The sequence below is a fragment of the Montipora foliosa genome, chromosome 5, assembly GCF_036669935.1.
Source record: "Montipora foliosa isolate CH-2021 chromosome 5, ASM3666993v2, whole genome shotgun sequence".
In the NCBI taxonomy this organism is placed as follows: Eukaryota; Metazoa; Cnidaria; class Anthozoa; order Scleractinia; family Acroporidae; genus Montipora; species Montipora foliosa.
This window is the reverse complement of record NC_090873.1, coordinates 4,087,827-4,110,276: the sequence shown is the minus strand read 5'-3', so window position 1 is coordinate 4,110,276 and position 22,450 is coordinate 4,087,827. Positions and strand designations below refer to the sequence as shown.

At 39.0% G+C, this 22,450-nt stretch overlaps 1 long non-coding RNA gene across 3 annotated transcripts; it reads right to left on the bottom strand.

The window, feature by feature from the left end:
• Positions 1–855: 855 nt before the first annotated feature.
• Positions 856–21,822, bottom strand: LOC138003422 (uncharacterized). 3 transcript variants are annotated; one of them, XR_011123537.1, is made up of 11 exons: positions 21,663–21,822; positions 18,354–18,449; positions 15,510–15,606; positions 15,036–15,110; positions 9,735–9,870; positions 8,199–8,276; positions 7,433–7,498; positions 3,968–4,132; positions 3,384–3,436; positions 2,228–2,311; positions 856–1,333 (listed from the first exon to the last, which is right to left on the bottom strand). It is a non-coding gene; the product is annotated as an uncharacterized lncRNA (long non-coding RNA). The 3 variants fall into 3 exon arrangements; XR_011123536.1 differs by lacking the exon at positions 9,735–9,870 and having other exon boundaries at positions 860–1,333; XR_011123538.1 differs by lacking the exons at positions 9,735–9,870; positions 15,036–15,110 and having other exon boundaries at positions 860–1,333.
• Between the last annotated feature and the right edge of the window lie 628 nt (positions 21,823–22,450).

The following is a 22,450-nucleotide window of genomic DNA, read 5'->3' as shown; positions in this document are numbered from 1 at the left end:
CTCGCAGTCATATGGGCCCACGACCGTGCTGTGAGAGGCGTGGGCCTAGTCTTAATTTTACGTCACAAACTGCTTTGCATTCAAGTTTACGAGTGTTTGCATTGCAAACCAGTTTGTTACGTAAAATCGACAACAGACCCATGCTTCTGACAGCTCGGTCGTGGGTCCAAATGATTACCAGTTTTTCAAACTTTGCGTAACTTGCGTGGCACACAAAAAGCAACATTTTGAGGTTCAAATGGCAAAATGTGTTTGCTTTTGGTAGAGAGATTGAAATTAGAAACGAAGAATATTTGAGTTCAGGTGCACTTTATGAGATAAAAGGATTTAAGGTGGCTCAAACCAGTTTCAAAACTTGAAAGAAACGTTCTTATTACAAGGATTGACACTTCAACACTCAAAAGCAATGCTGTGGTACCATATCAAACACCAATTATTGCTGAAAAAGATTCGGTCATTTTTGTGATGTAAAAGGTTACCGTGGCAACAGGAAAGCCCCACAAACACACCCCATATTTTGACTTTAGCTGCTCATATCTCAAAAATGAACTCGGTGACCCCCATTTTTTAATTTTGAAATGTAATCAGCATGCCAGAATGAAACTTTCCGCAAAGTATAAAAAATTTCTTGAGCTGATTCAGAGCCACCTTAAATAATTGGAAATTTAAGGTAGCTCTGAATCCGCTCCACATAATTTTTTTAAACTTTGCAGAGAGTTTCATCTTGGCCTGCTGATCACTTTTGTGCAATAAAAAATTGGGGTCACCGAGTTCGTTTTTCAGATATGGGCAACTAAAGCCAAAATATAGGGTGTTTTTGCAAGGCTTACCTGTTGCCATAGTAACTTGTTACGCCACAAAAATGACTGCATCTTGTTCAGCAATAATTGGTGTTTCACACAGTACTATAACATTGCTGTTGTAGTGTCAATCCTTCTAATAACAAGTTTTCTTGAAAGTGTTGAAACTGGTTTGAGCCACCTTAAATGAAATTTAGGATGATTCCGTTCTTGTTGTCTTAAGTTCAAATCGTACGCGCGGGTAGAAGACGCAACGACATAAATAAATACAAAATATTCGCGCGGGTACAAATGGAATTGATAATTCCAGGAAGTGGAGAGGGGTAATTGGGGGTCACGCTTCTCACGTCGAGTACGCGTGGGAAATGGTTGATCGACACGTGTAGCATTCATGAGATGACAGCGCATCTCGTGAACCTTGAACCTTTGTTCAAGGGGTCGCTCTTGGGTGAAAGTGTTATGGTCTGAATTCGTCTTGTTTTGCTTTGCTTTCTTGTGGGAGAGTTAATTTTCCTTTAAAATCTTCTCGGCACCTGAAACGAAAGCAAATGAAAAACAACTTGTAAGGTACTATTAGCCAAACACAAGGAACTCTTGATATTTCTTTTCTTTGTGAGTTGGGTGGGGTGGGGTGGGGTGGGGGGGGGGGGGGGAGGGGAGTATTCTCGTGTGCATTTGCATTTTTTCACTGAATGAAGGTGTGGTAACATGATATTAGGCAAAGATCCCCTGAAGCAGATTCGGAGGCACTTAGTCTTTCATATTTGAGTGATAGCTCAAAATTTATTTCAGAGCAAATTTTATATCTTCGCGGAGATATCTCAAACGTTTTATCACTTTTCCAATGAGATGAGGGATTACTGACTTTTCTATGGGAATCTAAGGATTAAAGGAAACAAAAAATGTGGTGGTAAAAAATACGATATCTTCCCTTGGATTAAAGGAATAAAGAATATGGTAAAAAATGCGATGATAAAGCGCCCCCCCCCTTCCCGCCCAAACTTAGAGACAGTTTTTAAACCGGATCTCTGTCAATCTCGCAAAGACGTAACGTTCTATCATCAACATCCAAAATAAAGACCAAATCTTTGAACTGGCTGCCAATTTCCCTCTTATTCCTGTTGAGAAGGTTTTGCCTTTTACTTAAATTATCAGCTCTAGTCAAACAGGATAAAAGGAGGAAAATAAAACGGCGAAAGTGTCAGAATAATACTAGCAAAATGTCTTATAGAAAAGAAAAAAAGAGAGACCGAAAATTAATAAAACGCATTTTCATTAAAATTCACCAATAAGCCGACGACACAACTGTCTTTTAAGGATATTGATTTATTTACTTTTTGAGCTTCTGAAACAAATTGAAAGTTGTGCAGACCTTCGAATAAACCGTTCCAGTCTAAAACAGAACTAATTATGGCTTGGTCCTTTACCTGCATTGGAAAGACTCAGTGCTATTTACTGATAAGCCAACTTTCGTCCATGGTGTCTTCTCAAAGAATGAGAACGTCACAGGCCTCCAAAAAAAATTGTTTGATAAGTTAGACATCAAACTGTTACGATTACAAAATAATTGATGATGTAGGGATATATCGTTTTAGTATATACTAAAACAGTGGATAGCGTTGAACGCGGGCGCTGATTGGCTCGTCAAACTCCGAATATCCTGTGCTATTTACCTCCGAGCAACTCGGGAAAAAATGGCGTCCCGATTTGCATCCGTGACAAGTGAAGAAAACATCCAAATTAATTTTTCGTGCTGTATATTATCACAGTTTTAGTATATACTAAAACAACTATTGACCTCCGAGCCATTCGCGCGGAATTTGTGCCCGAAAATGTTGTAATCTTTGCAGGAATAAATGAGTTAAAATCATCTTTTGTGCTATATTATCTCACTGTCTTAGTATATACTAAAACAACTATTAACCTCAGTGGGTAAATATCGATTAATTATCATTGAACAAAGTCCTAAGGTCCTGCAATCTTCAAAAGTTCACCAGATGTTCAGACGATTATTAACCGCTATTAAAGCAAACGAGACTAAAAACTTCACTTACTGTCCAATTTTCCCAAATGGGAAGACGCCTTTATTAACGAATAAAGTCAAGCTCCCAAATTAATGTTTGGTCGCATTGTTTCTCGTGAACATTACACACTCCGAAAGAGTTCACATCCGAAACAGCATGTACTGTATGGAAAAACAGGAACCCCAAAATGGAGTAAATCGTTATTCTATAAAGAAGAAAAATGAAGGAAGGCTTAACGTACCCAAGTTTTACCGCGACATTATAAAAAATTAAGTACTGGTAAGAAATAAGTAGTAAAATCCCAAAAGAGAGTGTTTCTGATCAAATCAAGTTACTTCAAACATTCATTTTGCGTGGAACGAAATAAATACCGAGTTTATCGACAAAATGCTAACGATTCACTGATTTGTCAATGAAGGAACGAAACGTTTATTTCATTCAAAGTCTCAAATAAATTCAGTATTGAATGTTTTTTTCTGCAAAACGGCCTGATTTCGTATAGGACAGATCAATGTAATGCCAAAAAACAACACCTATGATTTAAAATTTAAAAGCTTACTTGCAAAATCTTCTCTAGCTCCTTGATTGAACAACAATAACAGCATTCTTCTACTGCAGGTAAAAGATAAACAAAACTAAATTTTAACACACCAGAACAACAACTTCCTTTCCTTTTAAGTAACAAAGGAAGTGTAAAGTTATCCGTCTTTCACGTTACAAGAGAATTCAAAACGTCCTTTATACAAACAACACTAGATAAAATGAAGACAAAAGACAAACCCTTACCATCATTACCCTAGTGCATTTATTCTACTCATTTGCGATAGCGGAATCGTTTCAGTATCAGTACAATATTAAATGGCATCTTGGAAGTCTCTCTGGGCAAATAAAATAGGTACACTTTCGGAAACAGAAATCACTTTACCGTCTCGAATAGATAGGGAAAATCACTTCTTGTAGTGGTCCTTAAATTGATCACAGGGGCGACGTCAAAATCCCAATAATAAGGTTAAGTTAATCTTAGGTTTCCAGAAAGCGGTCTGCAGAACTTCAAAACTTGTTTCTCTTCCAAGACAAACACGTAAGTTAACTTCTAGAGGTCAAAATCGAAGCTCCACATATAAACCATTTGAAAATTCTTACCGTCGAGTTAATCTTGTCATGAACGTGTTTACCGCTACAAGTTAAAAAGCTGGCAAAGAGTGATGTAGGTTCACTGGTTTAGTGGGCTTCAAAGAACAGCAAATTATCTTTCCTACAGCACTTCAACTCGTCCCTGGACTGTTTGCTCATAAGAACGCCTTGTTACTGCAATGGGAGACGAGAATAGATGTGGATTAAAACATTATCATACGCTGGCTCCGGATAAAAAGTATCATTTCAGCACAAACGTGTTAAAAAAGCAAGACACTTTTTTTTATCGGTGCAACTTGTCCCAGAGGTACAAAGGAATTCTTAATTATGCACAAGACCAAACTCAGGTGCCAAAAAAACAAGATGACTCTTTTGGGAACGAAATTAAAGAATTGTACAGCAATCGAAATAAGAAATTATTTTGCGTACGGTAATCACTGACCAGAAGATATACTTCAAAAAATAAACGTTTTCTTCCAAAAGGGCCCTTTTTTGCAATTTGTGATTTAAAAAAAGGATACGTAAAAATGAAAAAGAAGAAAATTTAAAGTGTTTCAAAGTCAGCGCAACCTTCGAATATCACACCATTAAAACTAGCAAACGTCCACAATTTTAAAACAATTCAGCTCTGCTCATATCATAAAAACTATATCCGACTATTTGAACCTATTCAAAAGCATTCATTTCTCGATTCAGTATGAGGGACTTAAATTGTTTTATATAAGGGAGCAAAATTGGAAGCGTTCCAGCGAACTTCAGGATAGGAAACACTAATGTACAAAGAAAGGATAAAAAACAGAAATAAAACAGTGTCGTGAACGAAACCTTTCTTATTTTAAGTCTTTTTTGTCTTCTTAACTTTGAAGGAAAGTCCTGAATTCGATAAATTTTTCAATGCAAGGTTAACTCGACTTTACTTACGCAAATTTGCTTGCATCAAAGGTGAATTGATGTAGGATAATTTAAAACGGAAGGAAGATTTGCTCTCACGAAGGACCAACACTCAACATGGATTACTTCTTTGCTCACCCACTACCGGACTCCACAATCAGACGTAGAGAATGCCAACTGCCTACCAGCAATCCCAGAGTCCTCGGGCTTTTTGGTTAGCGGGTGAGCGCCCGGAGAGACTCTGGGATAATGCGCTTAAACTACTTTTTTGATTGGTCACTTGCATAACAATGGCAGTCCGACAGGAAGTCGGTAAGTAATTCGGAAACCCCAGAATTTGGAGGTAGACTCCGCAAAATCTAAAACTAGTTTCAGTGCTGTTTGTTTTTCTACCTTACAAATATATATAAATCACAAAAATTATAAAACGACGGGGTTTGCATTATGTCTTATACCGCACGGGAATTCTCCCACGCTTCTAAAAACTGATTACTGTTGTTGTTGCAAAAGTATCGCGGGAAAACATTACATCAGTCTCTATGAGGAGAAATCCGCGGAAGAAGCTCTTGTCGAAGCCATTCAGAACTACGGAAAAAAAGGTGTAATAGAAGAGGACATTGGTGTCGTTTCCACAAAAATTTGTCGATCGTGTTGCTTGCACGACGGTATTCTGCACTATGGAATGGACGCTAAAACACTAGAAAATACGCTAACCGAGAGCGTCAAAAGTTTCATCCTCACACGCTCTTACAGCCAATTTTTATTTCTCCAGGTTCTTTTACGGTGTTTAATTAAGGCTAGAATTTTTGTTTCTCGAACAATTTCAACCCGCCATTTCTACTGTTTACTGCTTCCTCTTTTCTGTTTCCGTTTAAACTGAAGCATGCGCAATAAGACCGGAACCCACGTTTTCTGGGAAAATGGAGTCTATTATCCCAGAGTGACAGTCTCCCAGAGTCTCTCCGGGCGCTCAACCGCTGACCAAAAAGCCCGAGGACTCTGGGTACGAGAGGCTCTGGGGAATAAATAAAAGCTTTTGTATGAGTTTATTCTCCACAGCCTCGAGATGATGCCTTTTGTTTTGGACTGAATTTTAATATATCGAAATTGGTTCATTGACATCACAAAATGTCCACTATAAACTCCAGTTCCGAAGTAATGATAAATACATGTAGCTGAACTGGTCTTTGTAAACAAAACAAAACTTAATGTCATTTGATTCCTTGGGTAACATACTTACAATTGTATAAACTGAGCGAATACCAGTAGGTACCCTGAGTTAAAACCCTCATGGGTGGGGTTTAATGGTGACTATTGGTTACACCTTAAGATTTTTTCAGATACCGTAATAAAGATTGATTGATTTTGATTAAAATATTTTGCTAGTCGAGTAACCTGAGGGAAACTGTTTTCGAACGGGAATCATTTATAAAACGATCATCACAAAAAACTGTAAATTAATTCAAAATGAAAGGAAACTGCTCAATTCACTTTAGTTACGCTTGCCACTGTGCACCCTTCCTCTCCTTTACTCTACATAATGTATCTGGACAAGACAGGGTTCAGCATCCTACTTCCATTTCTGCTGTGAAATGTGACAAAGACACCCACTAAAGTTTGCAAAACTGACCTTGTTGCTTTCAACAATACTCACGTTATAACTCGATCTTTGTGTGTAATGCTACCATTGATTATTTCTTTAGAAATATCCATGCTTGACAACAATCACAGAAGGAAAAGCACTGGCACAGTTGCCAAATGAAACACTAGCTTACTACACGTCACAACGAAATTGCAAAAATATTTGTAGTCATGCACAATGTGTACGTTTTATTTGTCTGATTAGTCATAGCTCTGATTTTTTTCAAGTAAGGTTTCCTTCACTTTGATGCAATATTGCTATTCAAAGACTAAACATACACAGCAGAGGTGAAGAAAAAATATTGTTTAAGCTAATGACTTTCACGGAATAATGTCATTGGTAAATTTGTTTTGTGTTTGGTTGAATAAGATTAAATTCAAACGGATTTGCCTAGCTAGTAAAATCCAAGAGGAACCTACAAAAAAGGGTTGCTCATCAAATTTTAAAATTCAAGCTCCAGTCTCTGGGAAAACACCATTGCCATGCCTAAGATGTAACAAGTCGTGCAAAAAAGCAGAAAAACCTTCAATGAGGGAGTTGTTTGGTTTGTATTCATGTTATAACATAATATTAAAGCATCCCTTTATGATCACAATGGCTTAATTTCTTGTGACCCTCCCTCTTTTGCACTCTCTATTTTTTTATGCCCTCCCCCTTCCCTTTTAAAGGGCTCAAAAACCTGTGACCCACCCCTCCCCCCAGTTTTCCACCCCCACTCCTGCTAATTTCTGACAAGTCCTTAAGTGGCAACTAAAATCCTGTACTTTGAAATCACCACCATTAAAGAACAAGTGTCATCATTCTAGGAAGAGATAGGGTCACCTTGCTTTCTTAAGAGTTTTCCATCCCCCTGATTGTTCACTGAAGGATATATTTTTGTTGAATTATGAACTGTAGAGTCACCTACATCTTAAGTGGTTAAATGCTGAGATACCTCTTACCTTAGCATAAGGCTTGCTTGCCCTTTTAACTACCTGCAGTTACAGCTTCCATGCTGCCATATTTCCCTTTGGAAACATAGTAAAATGAATACAATAATTATTATAAACCAAAATTTAAAAAAATTTCAGGTTTCGAAATTGAAGTCTGGGATACATTAAATATGGGCTTGGAAAATATATCCAAATAATCATTACACACATCAACATCAAGGAGTAACAGAGATTAGGCACTGATCAGAGGGAGCTATAAATTATTTCTAAGAAAATTGCTTTCCATTTTGTGGATAATCGTATCCCCCAAAGCCATTCCCAAGGAAATTAGTGCCCTCCCAGCACTTTAAGATGGCAGAACTATGCAGAAAATATAATAATATCTTTAAATAACAATTATAACACTGTCTTGTCTAATAAATTATAATAACTTTAAAGCTTGACGAGGCATAAGTGGTATATACATACAAGCACTAATAATAATGTTCATGGGAAGACTGAGTCTAATCAAATCAAATTAATGCATATCAAATTACATATTACCGGTAATGTTGTTGTTCCTCTGGTGTACCCAGAGAAAATCTCTCTGATCTCAGAGCAGAATAGAGAAGCAACAAGCTCAACTGATATACATATACACGTACATTGGTATATTTGCAAATTTAATATCTGGGGATTATACCTGGGAGCAAGTTCTCCGTAAAGAATTTATACGGCTCTTGTTGAGCTTTGAAAATATTGAGCAAGACTAATCAATTATTGACCAAGATCCCACCTTGGTAGTGTTCTATTCTTGTCCACAGATCAAAGAAGCTTGCTGTCTTGGTTAATGACCTCATCAGGATAGACACTCCTAACAAAATATTGAGGTACTGGAGATCAGTATACTATCAACGTTGGCCCAACAGACACCAGTGGGAACAGCCCCAGGTGTCAGCTTTAGAGATCGATGTTTCAATGAATCCCAACAGTGCACCTTTGAACCCAGTCCAAGTCCAATTTATCCATATTAAATTTAAAGCAATAAATTCTGGGACAATAAGAGATAATGATATTGATAATGACTGTACTCTATTAATAAGTGTCAGCTGTGCAATGAATTTAGAACTCCGGGACACTATTGGGAGACAATGTACAGGAATCAAATCAAATCAACTTAACTCATTGTCGCCTGGTAGTGGGACTTTACAGACTGTTACTCTGTCTAATGCAACACGATTTTACTCATCAATAGGGGAAGTCCACAGCAGTTCAGTTGTCAATGGGCTAAGTCATATCAAATCATACATGTAGGTTGGTTTTTGAGGGGAAGGGACCAGAGTCCTGAAGAAAAACCTCTCGGAATTACATGGTGGACCATGCAGTCACTTTGCCTTGCATAATGTAAACAGCTTTAAAATATTATATTAATTACAAGCTTATTAAAGTGCTTCTCATTTTTTAGTCTTTTGTTAGACAACATCATCCCAGAGTGAAATGCAGAAAAAAACACTCCTCCTTCACAACTTAAGCCAATGTTTCCTGCACTTTTGGACAAGGCGAAGAGAGATATGCATACAGGAATAGAGCAAGTATATCCTGACTTTGAAGGTGCGGATGTGACCCTGAGGGCAATCAATCAAGCTCGGAGACTGGTTCAGCTGCTGTTGCAGCTAAACTCGATGAACTTGTCAAGAGAAAGCCCTAGGACAAGGGAGCTGACAGAACAAGTAATGATTCCTTCTAATCACTGGCTGCCGAGCTTAGTGTGGTGGAAAAAACATCTCCCACCATTACTGTTAACCTTGCAGATAAAATTATAGTGAATAGTCTGCTAACAGAGAAACTTGGCAAAGAAAAATTAACTAACTGAACCGCAAAACAAGTACTTGAGGCCAGAGAATTGTATCAATTGGGTGGCCCCTAAGACAAAAAAACAAATTTAGCAGCAAATTTGACAAGAGACAAGAAATAAGCACTTGGCATTCAAGAGAACACGTACAGTCCTTGCTGTTATCAGGTCTGATCTGTGGAATGTCTTGAACCATACAATCATGATTGTATAGCTGTCCTACTGCAGTTGTCAGCAAATGGGGAGATCATTCTCAAATGCATGGATCTTATTCGTTCTGACCAAAACAAGCAATAGCGATTGTTGTGCAACCCATGTAATCTACTATACCAATGTCATGTCATCTACATGTACCGTATCAACGTTTATGTTTGAGGATGATGATCTCTACAAGGAAGTCGAGGAATTGACTTGTAAGGTTTCAAAAGCTTAGCAGTAAAGTTACATCAAGGAAGTGAATACAGCCTTAAAAAGTCCCACCTACTAGAGGCATGTGTGGCCATGGCCGCTCTCGCCAGCATGCTGCTAAGGGAAAATCCTCTGGAAAGACTATTTTAGGCTCAGGTTGGGGTTAAGTTCGGCCCCAGCAAAACCCCAAGTCGTCAGCCACCAAGACCTGGTAGAATCACAAACAGAGGTCTAGTATTTACTCAATTAAATGCCATAAGGTTTATTAAATCTTGAGCGTCCCATGCCATGTTTATTCAAGGGTGGCATTTATTTCAAAATCATATCTCTTTAATCACTGACAACAATTCCTAACAGTAGATCATTAATATTATTTTGTAAATATTATTTAAAACAACAACGCGTTAAACTTGGTTCCAATACTTCGCATTTTTGCTGAGAATCACAATTTTTATTGTCTGGCTTGTGATCAACGTTCAGAGAATTAAACATGTACTTGTTTTTCCTAGCAATCCTCAAATAAATGCCACATTCTTCTGATTGGGTGTGCCGTTTATTTGAGGGTGGCATTTATTGGTACTTTTCCTTCCATCTGTGGTGTTTAATCAACAGCTGCAGCCTTTAATCAAGTAAAATAATACGGTAAGTCAAACTCCTTTTAAGGCTGGTGGGTTATGGGATTTCCTTCCTGCATGGAGGAGGATCACATCCAACCCTTTTATATTAGATGCAGTTGCCCAATGAAACATATAGTTTGACTGTGAACCTGAAGCAGTTACATTGTACTAGTGTTTCTAGGCCTTCCTGTTCTTTTTCAGAGATGTTGAGAAATTTGTATTAAAAGGAATAATAATACTTTAAGTTATCCTCTTATGAGGATGGCCAGTTTCTATCTGCTAATGAAACAGCTCTCAGGATTATGAAGCCAGGTTGTGACCTTAAAGATGCATAATTTATTATTACATGTATTCTGTTCCATTTTGTTGTTGAAGAACAGAAATATTTGAAATGAATTTTTGATTGGAGAGATCAGTTGTACAGTATGCCTTTATCAGCCTACCCATGAAATTGTGCTGAAGTACTAGAATTTTCACCACAATTTGTAAGCCCATTTTTAGCTATTCAGCTTGGGTGCCCCTGCTCAGGCTACATTCATTTGATGATCTCTTTATTTCGAAGATAGTTATCTGGAATGTGAAGAAGCCACCTTACAAGCTGTGCAGCTGTTTGGCAATCTACAATCATGGACGAGAGTGCTGGGAAGGAAGCATCACTTTAGAGATAACCCCCCTCCTCCTTATCAATGTTGGATTTTCCAGGCAAAAAAATGGTGACTTTTCTTGCAGGAAGAGCTCCAACATTGAATATGGGGGAGGGCACAAGGGCATGGTACAGCCAATAGTAAGATAAATCAGATTGAATTAAAATGTGAAGTGAAGTGAGCATGAGGCACGCAACCTTCCAAACAACTTTTGACTGTGATTGTAGGCTTCAAAATTCATCTGGAAACATTCTGTATTTATAGTACATGTACCTGTGCAGGCTTTGGGGTTTCTAGCTGCGTTCATTCTCAAGTCAATTCTAATGCTGGTTACCCAGTCAAAAAGGAAAATTGCTAAAAATTTGCAATTGTGTCAGAAATTTTCTGTTGCCAATAAGCAGTTTACATTATGTGAAATTGCATTATATTATTCTACGGGGCTTAGCCTCCAGCTTCCCAGGCATAGGGTTTGGGCCTTAAAATTTGCACTGCCGTTGTTTGGGAGCTGATAATTCTAAGAAGTAAATTTGAAACTAAAACATGGAAATTATGGCTTACTTATGACCTTGTGTAGAGATAACTACATAATAACTGTCTCACTAGTCATCGACGCAAGTACAGCAGTGACGCAGCTCAACCAGGTCGAACCTAAAGCATACTAAGGGGCCTCTGGCAACCATTATACTGTCCATGTACAGTTTGACCTTGGAGCACAGCCTATAGCCAGCTGGAATCAGCTGTATGCTGGTTTTTGTTGAGGAAGGAAAACCAGAGAGCCCAGAGAAAAAGCCTCGGGGCAGAGCTACAAATAGAGTAGACAACCAACACAAACTTAACCCACTTATGGGGTCAGGTCTGAGAATCGAACCTATAGGCCACATTGGTGGGAAGTGAGTGCTCTCACCACTGCGCCAACACTGCTTCCTAGAGACGGTTTGGAAGAGGTTTACTGGTGATCTGCTGATATTTAGACAGCGTCTAGGAGAATGAAGAATAATCCAGATGTGGTTGTTTATACCAATGCATCTCAAACAGGATGGGGTGCTTCTGGCATGTGGTTTAAGTGTGAGTCATTCAATGTTTGTTTGTTGTTTGTTTGTTATTTATTTGTTCAAGCAGGCCTAAGTATTGGCAGCTATACAGCTGATGTGGACCTGCTATATCCACCCACCCATACACTCATGAAGGACAGCCACAACACCAGGAAATTCATCCCCTAGTCTTCTTGAATAGTGTGTGGGTTCTTTAACGTACCACAAGGAACTTATGAACATGAAACATTTGTGAGACGGGGCCTATGGTTTATAGTCCTTATCCGAGAAGACTTGAAAGTCTAACCATTTGCAGATGAAATTACAAAGACAGCACTTTCTCCTCACTTATTTTAAGACCCTGAGTGTTGGTATGGCCAGAGTCGAACTCGTGACCTCCCGCATGGCAGCCCGGTGGTCAACCAATTGAGCCACCGGTGCACGGTTACTTAGAGTTGTTAGCAGTTACAAACTAGTCATGTCCTCCTTGCTTAGTGGAAGGAGTAGAATTCATGTGAGAGTTAGTATGACTGATAACACTACTGTTGTTTCCTATATTAATTCAATGGGGGGGGGGGGGATGTAGAACATTAGAATGACTAAGGAAATTTGGGATTGGGCCATCAGAAGGGATTTCTGGGTATCTGCAGCCCACATCCCAGGGTCCACCAACATCAATGCTGATCAGTTGTCTTGAGATTTTACCATGAACCTTAAGCTTGGATGGATGCTCTCAGTTTTAGTATTTCAGGGTATTTTAAGTTTCCTCCTTTGGCAAGCCAGACATACAGTAGTCTCCTTGCTACATGTAGCAAGCAGACTTAATGGAGTGGTAAAGTGATGACGTCACAAAAACTAAAATTTTTACGAAATTATGGGATTGACTGAGATATTCTGAAAGTACATGATGAAGAATGGCCGCTTGCCAAAAATCAGCATATTGTTGCAATAAGGGGGTAAGATATTAGCCCTTCCATGCTTCAGTAACTCCATACAAATCCTTGTAATTTTGTCTTGGTTCTAAACCATTTAGAACAATGACAAAATTATAAGGATTTGTATGGAGTCACTGTAGCATGAAAGGGCCAATATCTCATCCCCGAACTAATTTTTGGCAAATGGCCATTCTTTATCATGTACTTTCTGCAGAACTTATTTATAATGAATCCCATAATTTCATAATTTTAAATATTTGTGACATCCCACTTTACCACTCTATACTCTGGTAGACTAGAGGACTACGTATGTCTTGTGGAAACCAAACCCAATGGCAAAGTTTTAAAGTTTGTGGATGCTTTTTCCATTGAGTGGTCACCAATTTTCTTTAATTTATGCTTTCCTCCCATTTTGCCTTATTTCTAGATGTGTGCAAAATGAGGTTAAACGAAGTTTAACAAAGTAAACAACTAGGAGCGACTGCAGCGTATTGGTCAGTGGTTGTAGTATACTGGTGCATGCGTGGAATACCTCGTGCTTTGGGCTGTATCGCTTATTTATCAGTGTGGCGGGAAGTAGGAGCATTGTGTGGAGCGTTTAGCGGTTTTTTTTTTTTTTTTGTTTGTTTTTTTTTTATTTTCTGCTTTCCACTGTGTATCAGTGTGACGGGTGCCCATTCTTCTCGGGGGCGTGGGGGCTCATGGCTGGCTTGTCAGGTTTTGCCAGCCATCAGTGCAGTCTCCATCTTGGAGCTGGCTGCCAATAGTGGAAGCTCCAGGATGTTTCGGGCACCCAACCTCCAAAGAGCGACGATGTTGTTTAAGATCGTTTTCGATCAGATCACATCAGGAATTCTGGTGATTCCCCTGTGGACAACCCAGCCATATAATATTATTTCACAGCTGTACTGAGCCTACTAATCGACACACTACTTCTTCTTAAAGCTTCAGCTCAGAATGTCATCCATCCAACTCTGGACGACCCCAATCCACTTCACCAACAGGTGCAGCTGCTGGTATGCAAATTACAGGCAATCCCTGCAGAACTCAGAAATTTTGTCACACGTTGTTGACATCAGCAGGCACACTTGGAAAGACAGCACACAGAAGCAGTGCAAGGTTTACACATCAACAAGTGGTTGCAGTTTTGCAGCATTTTAAGGCTCACATGATCCACTGCATCCCATTGTAAGAGTTATACTCAAGTTGGTTTTTTGCAGTCTGTTCAAGAGTGGTGTCAGCTACTCTACACTGAATACAGCCCATTCAGCAGTCTCCAACATTGATGTGAATGACAGTAATGCTCCAGATCATACCCCAGTGGGAGAGAATTTCCTTGTATGCAGTTATCTTTAGTTAAAGGATTGTTTAACAAGCTCAAGCCTGTGCCAAAGTATAGCAACATTTGGTCTGTTGACACTGTTCTTGAATACTTGCTTATGTTTGTCTCTAGATCAAATCAACTTGAAGGATCTTAAATGTACGCTATACTGAGTGCTTTGATTACGGGACAAAGGTGTCAGACTCTTGTCTTTCTGGACATACAGTAACAGAGCAACTTAATGCCGAGGAACAAGGACTGCTTTAATTTTGCCCTACAATGTATTAAACAGAACACCTTAAACAGTACAGACCTGGCAACGTTTTTGGCAATCTATGCCTTTACAAGTATCCAGTACTTAAGAGAACTTGTGTATAATGAAACAATACTAAAAGTACATGTAGATCACTATCTAAAGGTGACTTAGAAACTGAGTTTCTTAAAATTGCTTGTGTCATAATTATACATTAAACCACATATATGTAAAGCATGCAGCAACTTCATGACATTGTACTATTGGACGATGGATCAAAACGTTACTCAGTCACGATGGCAATGATACTCATTATTATTACTGAGACATTTTCTGACCATAGTACTCAGTGTGCCTCTACAAGTAAGGCTTTGTAGTTTCATGTTTGTCTCCACTGATGTGCTCCTGGCCACAGCTGGCTGGACACACTCAGGGAGTTCTACAAAAAGCCAGGTGCTGTCACAGTGACAAATCAAATGAGTTAAGCACTTCTCAAAATAGGTTTCACTCTGTTCAGCAATATGTATCAGAGCTGCATGCAATTAAAATGGTTCAAGTTATGCTACACTTGCCTAATTATTTCCCTTGGGTGCTTTGACATTTTGTGCTTACTGCATTAAAGTCTCATGGTATGTGATTTGCTAGAACTGAAAATTAAACAAGACATACATGTTCCTGTATTAAAGTTGAGGTTTGATGATAGATTCTGCAAAATCATTAATAGTACAGTAGGGTTAACTTTTTTTTTCTGAAATGTTAATAACATTAATTTTAATGCAATACAAATAAAAGTAAAGAAAACTAATCTACGAAATCATTACAAACAATGATTACATAATATTATTGAATTGTTGATTATACATGTAATTATACGTCATTCTGACAGACAGGTTATGAAAAGTAAAAATTGAAAAAAATACAGTCACATAGAATTGAAAATTAAACAAGACTTTCGGTAAGTTGAAGTTTATGATAATTCAGACAAATCATTAATAGTACAAAATTATACAGTAGGGTTAACATGCCTATAGTACCCATGTACTTGCCTACACTTTTTGTCCCTCCACTGCTGGGTTCCATGGTTTTTACTCTTGGGGCGTTGAAAACCCGAATTGTGGTATAAACAAAGCCTTTACTTTAGAGCTGAAAAAAGAAGTATAAAACCAGAGTTTAAAAAATCCCTTGTTTCATCTCACCTTAATTTAAAGATGTCAAAGTCACAGCATTTCCATCACACTCCCCCATACGTCTCCCAAGGAAGATATTTATGTCATGAAGGCTTCTCAAGGACGGTGTAATCAAGTACACTGTAACCACTCCAGACCTAAATTAAATTGAAAGTAAATCCTACAGTCTTAAAGTTTAAATCTTCATAAGAGTTCAGGTCAACTAGTCTCATATCAAGCTTCATTCTTCATCATAGCCGTCTTGCACTCACAAGTGCACAGTAATGGCTGCATCTCATCTTGGCCTAAATGGTGTGGCCTTGGGGTTTCAAATCGGCCTGTGCTTGTCTCCGTAAACATGTGCATCGGACAAAAGCTCCAAAGGATATAGTTGCTGCAGTGTGAACAGTGCACAGTTTAGCTCCTCTAACAACTCTGTCCCTTCCAACAATCAGGTCTTCAACAATTTCCTGCAGCCATTTTCCACTATTCTTCTCATCTCATTGAATGATAACAAAGTTACATCATCATCAGCAGGTGCATTTCCTTGTGTGTTTGATTGAGCTTGGTGTCTTTCATGAAGACTACTCAAGTATTTTTGTAACCAGCCTCACCAAATTGTTTCCTTGAGCTTGAGTAGGTGCTTCCCTTGTTTCCAAAAATCTGCTGTCTGAATAATTATGACAGGGTTGTATTTCAGGAACAAGATTACTATTCACGGCCAGCATAGAGTTGGGGGTGAGGACCGGAAATAATTGTACGTCATGTCTTCTAGTGCGCCCTTGTTTAGAGTGACCTCCATGTCTAGTACACCTACACTTCTTGTAATTGCTGTTTTCAAGGCTGGGTTCATTAGGCCAGTGATCCTTTCAAATTGTCAACCCAACAACGGGACCCGGCTCAAGCTGAACTGCCACCTGTTCTGGTTGATGGATACTACTAGAAGGTAATTTTGCAGCTTCTTGTCTTTCATAACAGCCTTCATCCACTTCACAGCGCAAATGAAAGTCCCTCCATTATAATTGGAGTATAATTATTCGATCCGGGTGTCCACGGCACACAATAAAATTAATGTCTTGAGGCTTTGCAGGCAATCCTCTCTTTCAAGATTCGGCAGAAGATCCAAAGAGGCTCCTCTTGTTAGACTGAAGGCACATACCAGAATATAAGCCTTCCTTCTCGTGTTCCAGAAACACGAAATTACCTGGTATGGGTTTGTGCCTTGAGTACGCATAGCGGAAAGATTTCCCAGTAGTGGGACTGCATAATTATGCCAACCCTTGAAATCTCTTGCACCCAAGTCTATCACACTTACACTTCACCAGCTTCCTCAGCCTGAGAACCTTGTACCGACTGTGTGCCCTGGTCACTGTCATCCCAACTCCCCCATGCAGCATCTGAAGGTGGGATCTTCTACAACTTGACAAGTGAATAAGCAGTTGTCTGGAAGGGACACTCCCTGTAATCGACCCCAACACTCTAGTAATCCCTCTTGACTAATCGGCAGGTTCAGTGCTACGCAGTCCTTCTCTACTTCACTAATCTTTTGAACCTGCTTCTCCCAAGACTCTCTGTTGGTTGGTTTCTTCTGTGACGAGTAAGTGGACCTTTGATACATGGCGTTTGTCCGCTACAGAGAACGTTGTTGAGGAATTCACAAATGCATGCAGCCTTTAGTAAAGGAAACTTGTTCAGCACATTCTCGACCTTGTCCCCTCTGTCTACGGCCATTAAAGTCGATACTTTTTGCACTATTGTAACTTCCTTTTGGCTTTCATCCCAGGCCTTGTGGCCACCGTTGTGGGGTCCCAAGCAACTTTGGACCATACAGTATTCCACCACATATAGGATCCATCCAAATTACCACCACAACTTCCAATATTGGCAGGATTCTCTGCAGTCAGAAAGTAATGCCATTTGTAATGACACTGTTGATATTCTGGATGTGGTTTGCCACAAACTGCTTGAACCTCCCCTATCCTCTTAACTAGACTAAGTATAGAGCAACTGACCTACAGTGTATCTAACCAGCAGCTAGTGTGTGCTGCTTATGGGAAGTCCTTCCATCTCTGACATTAGCTGCTAAGTTTATGGCCATGTGACCAGCTACCAGTTGAAACCTCGGGATGGTCAGTCCTTGCTTGGTGAGTCTTGATCTGGCTGCCAGCAATCTTTGGTTGATCTGTGATGCTTGTCAAACAATCACGTAGACACAGGCTGATACTCCATTCACGGACACGTCTCCAAATAAAAGAAACTATCTCTTCAATCTCTTCTTGAGGAGCAGCTAGGGTTCTCTGTACTTCAAATTTCGGGGGTACATGTACTTTGATTTCCCAGACACGCCATGTAATACATCTTCAATGAATCAATTGAATGAAAAGTAATTCCATAACTTAGAGAGCGACTAGTTAAGAAGATTAATTTCATTTTTGTTCCAGATTTTGTGTCTTTCTGCGTTACCTTGGTATTAAATTAGTGAGAGGACACAAATTGTCAATCTATGAGAGGATTTTTTTAGAAAGAAGGAAAATAATACAGTAGCAAGCAACAAATTCATTTTTATGGTTTGACAGGAGAATGAGACCAATAAAGCCTGTTTACACAATCACTGCCGTCCATGAAGAATTTCAGAGGTAATTAAAATAAACCATGGATGCATAAGTTGAATTTGTAATTATAAAGAGTCTATTAAACAAATTATACCATTCTTAAAGTTCTTACCTTTGTGCACAGTAAAAAAGTTCTTTTCCTTTAAGGGTCTAATATTTGCTTGTTCTGCAATCATAATATTATTTCTGTGTTAAACTGGAACACCAGCTGCAGTAAAATAACAGAAAAAATAAAATTAATAAATTGATAACTACATGTAAAGGACCAGACTAAAGATTAAATTTAGTACATGTATGTAATTTAAATTATTAAGTTAAACGTGTAAAGTGCATCACAACATTGCTCACAAACCTCCCTCTTTCCTTAAGGACGGTGCCTACTATTGTTATTGTGCATACGTTCCGTGCATCTCGGGATACTCGAGTTTCCTACTGGTGAAGCTCACTAATACAGGGATATTTTTGGAGGGTTTAAAACTATCCGGATAAAGTATATCTTAGTAAGTAGTCTTGGTATCCAAAAAGAAAATTGGGGGTAACCATGCATTTTTGAGAGCATGATAATAGAGATAATTAAGCCTCAGTTTGAGAAAGAACGCCATACATTGCTTTGTATTTTAAAGCTTTTTACAAATCTTATTCACGAATTATCTTGGAAAAATGAGTGGTTACCCCCAATTTTCTTTTTAGATTTCAATGACATTTGTCAAGATCTACATTTCCTGCATAATCATAAACCAGGGCAAAAATACAACGTACATTTGAATTAGTAGGCGCTGTCCTTAAAGCATTTCACCTACATGTACATGTACATGTACATGTACCACCAAACTTTATGAATGCTTGGTGAACTTTTGAAGCAAAATTCAGTTCTTAATTTACCAACAAATGCATAAAAAAAAATGCATACTTAATTGACCGCTCCCCATAGGGGCTTTTCAGGGCCAATGAAACACAACGAAACGACAGAACAGAACAACAACAACTGTTAAGAATCCCAACTGGCTGGAGGCAAACCAGTTGGCTATTTACAAGTGCGGCTGGGAAGTTGAACCAGGGACTACCAGGAACAAATTCAACGAGTGGTCACATGGGGCCTTGAACCCGGGATCTCCGGATCTTAAGGCAAGCGCCCTAACCACTGGGCCACACTGCCTCCAAAATGTCCATTTATTTTAACATTTTGTTTGAGGTCTAAGGGAAACGTTTGGCTTAGTTTTTCATCACTGGAGCAGATACCCTGTGAGCAGACTCTCTTTCGATCTTCCTAGATAAGTCGGGAAGAGGAAAGAAGACTCTCCTCATGGCCTGCACATTCTGTATTGAGCATGTATTAAAAATTGAAATGTTCAGTGTCAGTCACACGTGACCACTAACCACAAAACAAAAACAAACAGCTGGGATATTTTCAAACAACTCTGGCAAACACACAACAACCAAGGAATCATTATTTTCTGAATCAGTGGAAACTCTACATGTCTACAGATAGTTAATACTTCATACTTTTAAATTGCCATTTCATTTTTTACTGAAAATTTTATACATGTAGGTTTCTGGAAGACTAGTTTCTGTAACCGACATACTGAGGAATACTCATGGGAATTTAGACAGTTAACAATTGCCACGAGGTTGTAAATTTCAAAAAATATTGATGACGCATGGAGATTGATAATGCGCAAAAATAAAAAAAACAAGTTTGACAAGTCAAAACTGGACTGACTCATCCACTTTTTTTGGATGATCGGCGGATCAAAGAATGTGCAGGCTGCGAGCAGAGTCTTCTTTCCTCTTCCCTACTTAGGTATCTAGGAAGATGGAAAAAGACTCTCCTTGCAGGGTACGGAGCAGAGACTCCTAGTCTTGACCTGTGAAATGAGACTTGTGCTTTAGACCCACCCATTTTTTTTTGTTGTTGTGTAATTGTACAGTACCGCCTGGAAGTATTGACCCCTAGGGACCAGGCAATACCTCGTCTTTGCCGCAGGTAGTGGACGCGCGGCACCGAGGTATGCAAATTTTTTTCCCTCGGTAAAACCGAGGTGCACTTTGCCGCGGGAAATTTGCCGCGGGAGAAAAGACGAGGCTTGCCGCGGGAAAGAACAATGATCTGTTGCTCTTGTATAATAAGCTGAAGACTGTAAAATTTTATATCTCATGGTGAAGAATCGATTCTTCTTTTGTCTTTTTGTGATGCTTGGACAACAGGTCCTTGTGAAGTTTGATCAGAACAAAAAGCGGCTGGTAGTTTTTTTTTACAGGTCATTGTTTTTCCAATACAGAAAGTATCCTAAACATTCATAAAAGCTAACCTTACAGTGTAGGCCTAAAAACTTTTGTTTAGGCCTACAGTAACTGGGCCTAAGGTTAGCCTTTATGCACGTTAAGGGTACTTTCTGCATGTGTATTGGTAAAACAGTGACCTGTAAAAAATACCAGCTCCGAACAAAAAGGTGGTGGTGACTCACAAATTCAAAAGGTGGTCCCAAGGTGGTGAACTTTGAATTGAATTCTTATCGACCCAAGGGCTGGGAAGTTTGACTCCAAATCGTTGTTTCTAATCAAAGTACCCATCTCATCCAGTCGATACCTGCCGTAGTTACAAAAACAAGGAATGACCTACTTACAATGACCTACAATGAGGTGTACATTGTGAGCTAATGACCTGTAATGAGCTAAAATAAAAGATAATTTGCAGCTCTGAGGGCACTGCAGCATGTTTGCAGTATAAGGTTAAAAACATTCCACTCTGTGCTTTGAACCAATCAAAACCTCGTTGCTCAGCAAGTTGAAATTTTTCATTGTGCACTCTGAACCAAAGAAAACATTGTGGGAAAAATACCTTATTTATAATCTTCTCTTCATTTTTTCCTGCTCTAATTAAGATTTTATTGTTTCCAAGCGAAGCCTTGATATTTGTACATTTTCATTTTAGCTTTAAAACAAAGGAAAACCATGCAAGGGTCTTTTTGCAGTTTGTTTCTACCTTCAAGGCCATGTGCGTAATTGCTGTCATCATTTGGGCTGTCATGCAATGGACCAAAAGCATTGCGTGACAATGCACAATGGATGTTTCCCGCTCACCAAACTCTTCACCCTGATCCTCTTTTGGTCTTTCTCTTTGATTTTAAGCCATTTAAGTAGGTCATTGTAGCTCATTGTGGGTCATTGTAGATCACTGTAGGTTATTGTAGATCACTTTAGGTCATTGTACATGTAGCTCATTGTATGCCATTGTAGGTCATTAGCTAATTTTGCTTGTAATGTACCTCATTGTAGGTTATGGTAGGTCATTGTAGATCACTGTAGATCACTGTAGGTCACTGTAGCTCATTGTACATGTAGGTCATTGTAGCTCATTTTATTTCATTCCTTGTTTTAGTAACTACGCGAAAGCTGCATAACAACTGAATATTTGACTTACCGGTTGTCTTGATAGAACTCGTGTCGGCGGCGAAATCTCAACCGTTACGTTCAGAAAACTTAACAGACTAAGGCTTAGGATCGGGAGCAAGGTATATTAATCACATATTGCCACTTCTTTCGCTGTGGACGGGAGTGCTTCGAAAAAGACCTCCTTCCGCCATTTTGTTCGGTTCATGAAGCCTGGGGCGAGTTTATAAACCCGCGGGAGAATGATACCAACAGATAAAATGGCGGCGGGAAATTCGGTCTTTTTCGAAGCACGGTGGCCCGGTCCACAACGAAGGAGGAAGTGATGTGATTATTATTATTATATGACTATGAGATCTAGAATTTTCGGAACATTTGTTTTAAAATTCCTTGCTTGCCTGCCTGTCCTAGGATTTTCGAACATCTAAAACATTGTATAATTGCCCATTTTTAACGGATTTTTACCCTAAAAAGGTCACCTAGAATTTTCGGGAGCCTTTTTCCTGGCTGAAATTTTCGAAAGGGTAAGTTTTAATCCCTATAATTTTCGGATTACTACACTTTAAGCTAGGGAATCCGAACAGATGAAAAACTTTTAGGGGATAAAAATATGCCCATAACTACCGTTTAAATACTAACATACGTCAGGAGTAACAATGCTATGTTTAAGTCGTTTTGAACTATCTTCTCGTTGGGTGCCCCTGATCATGCCCCCCTCCTTCCATCTTTGCTTTACCTTCCTTTCTCCCCTTTTCCAGCAACAAAAGCAGCAAAAGCCCTTCACAAATTATGTTTACGGCAACTGTGTAAGTGCCTCAA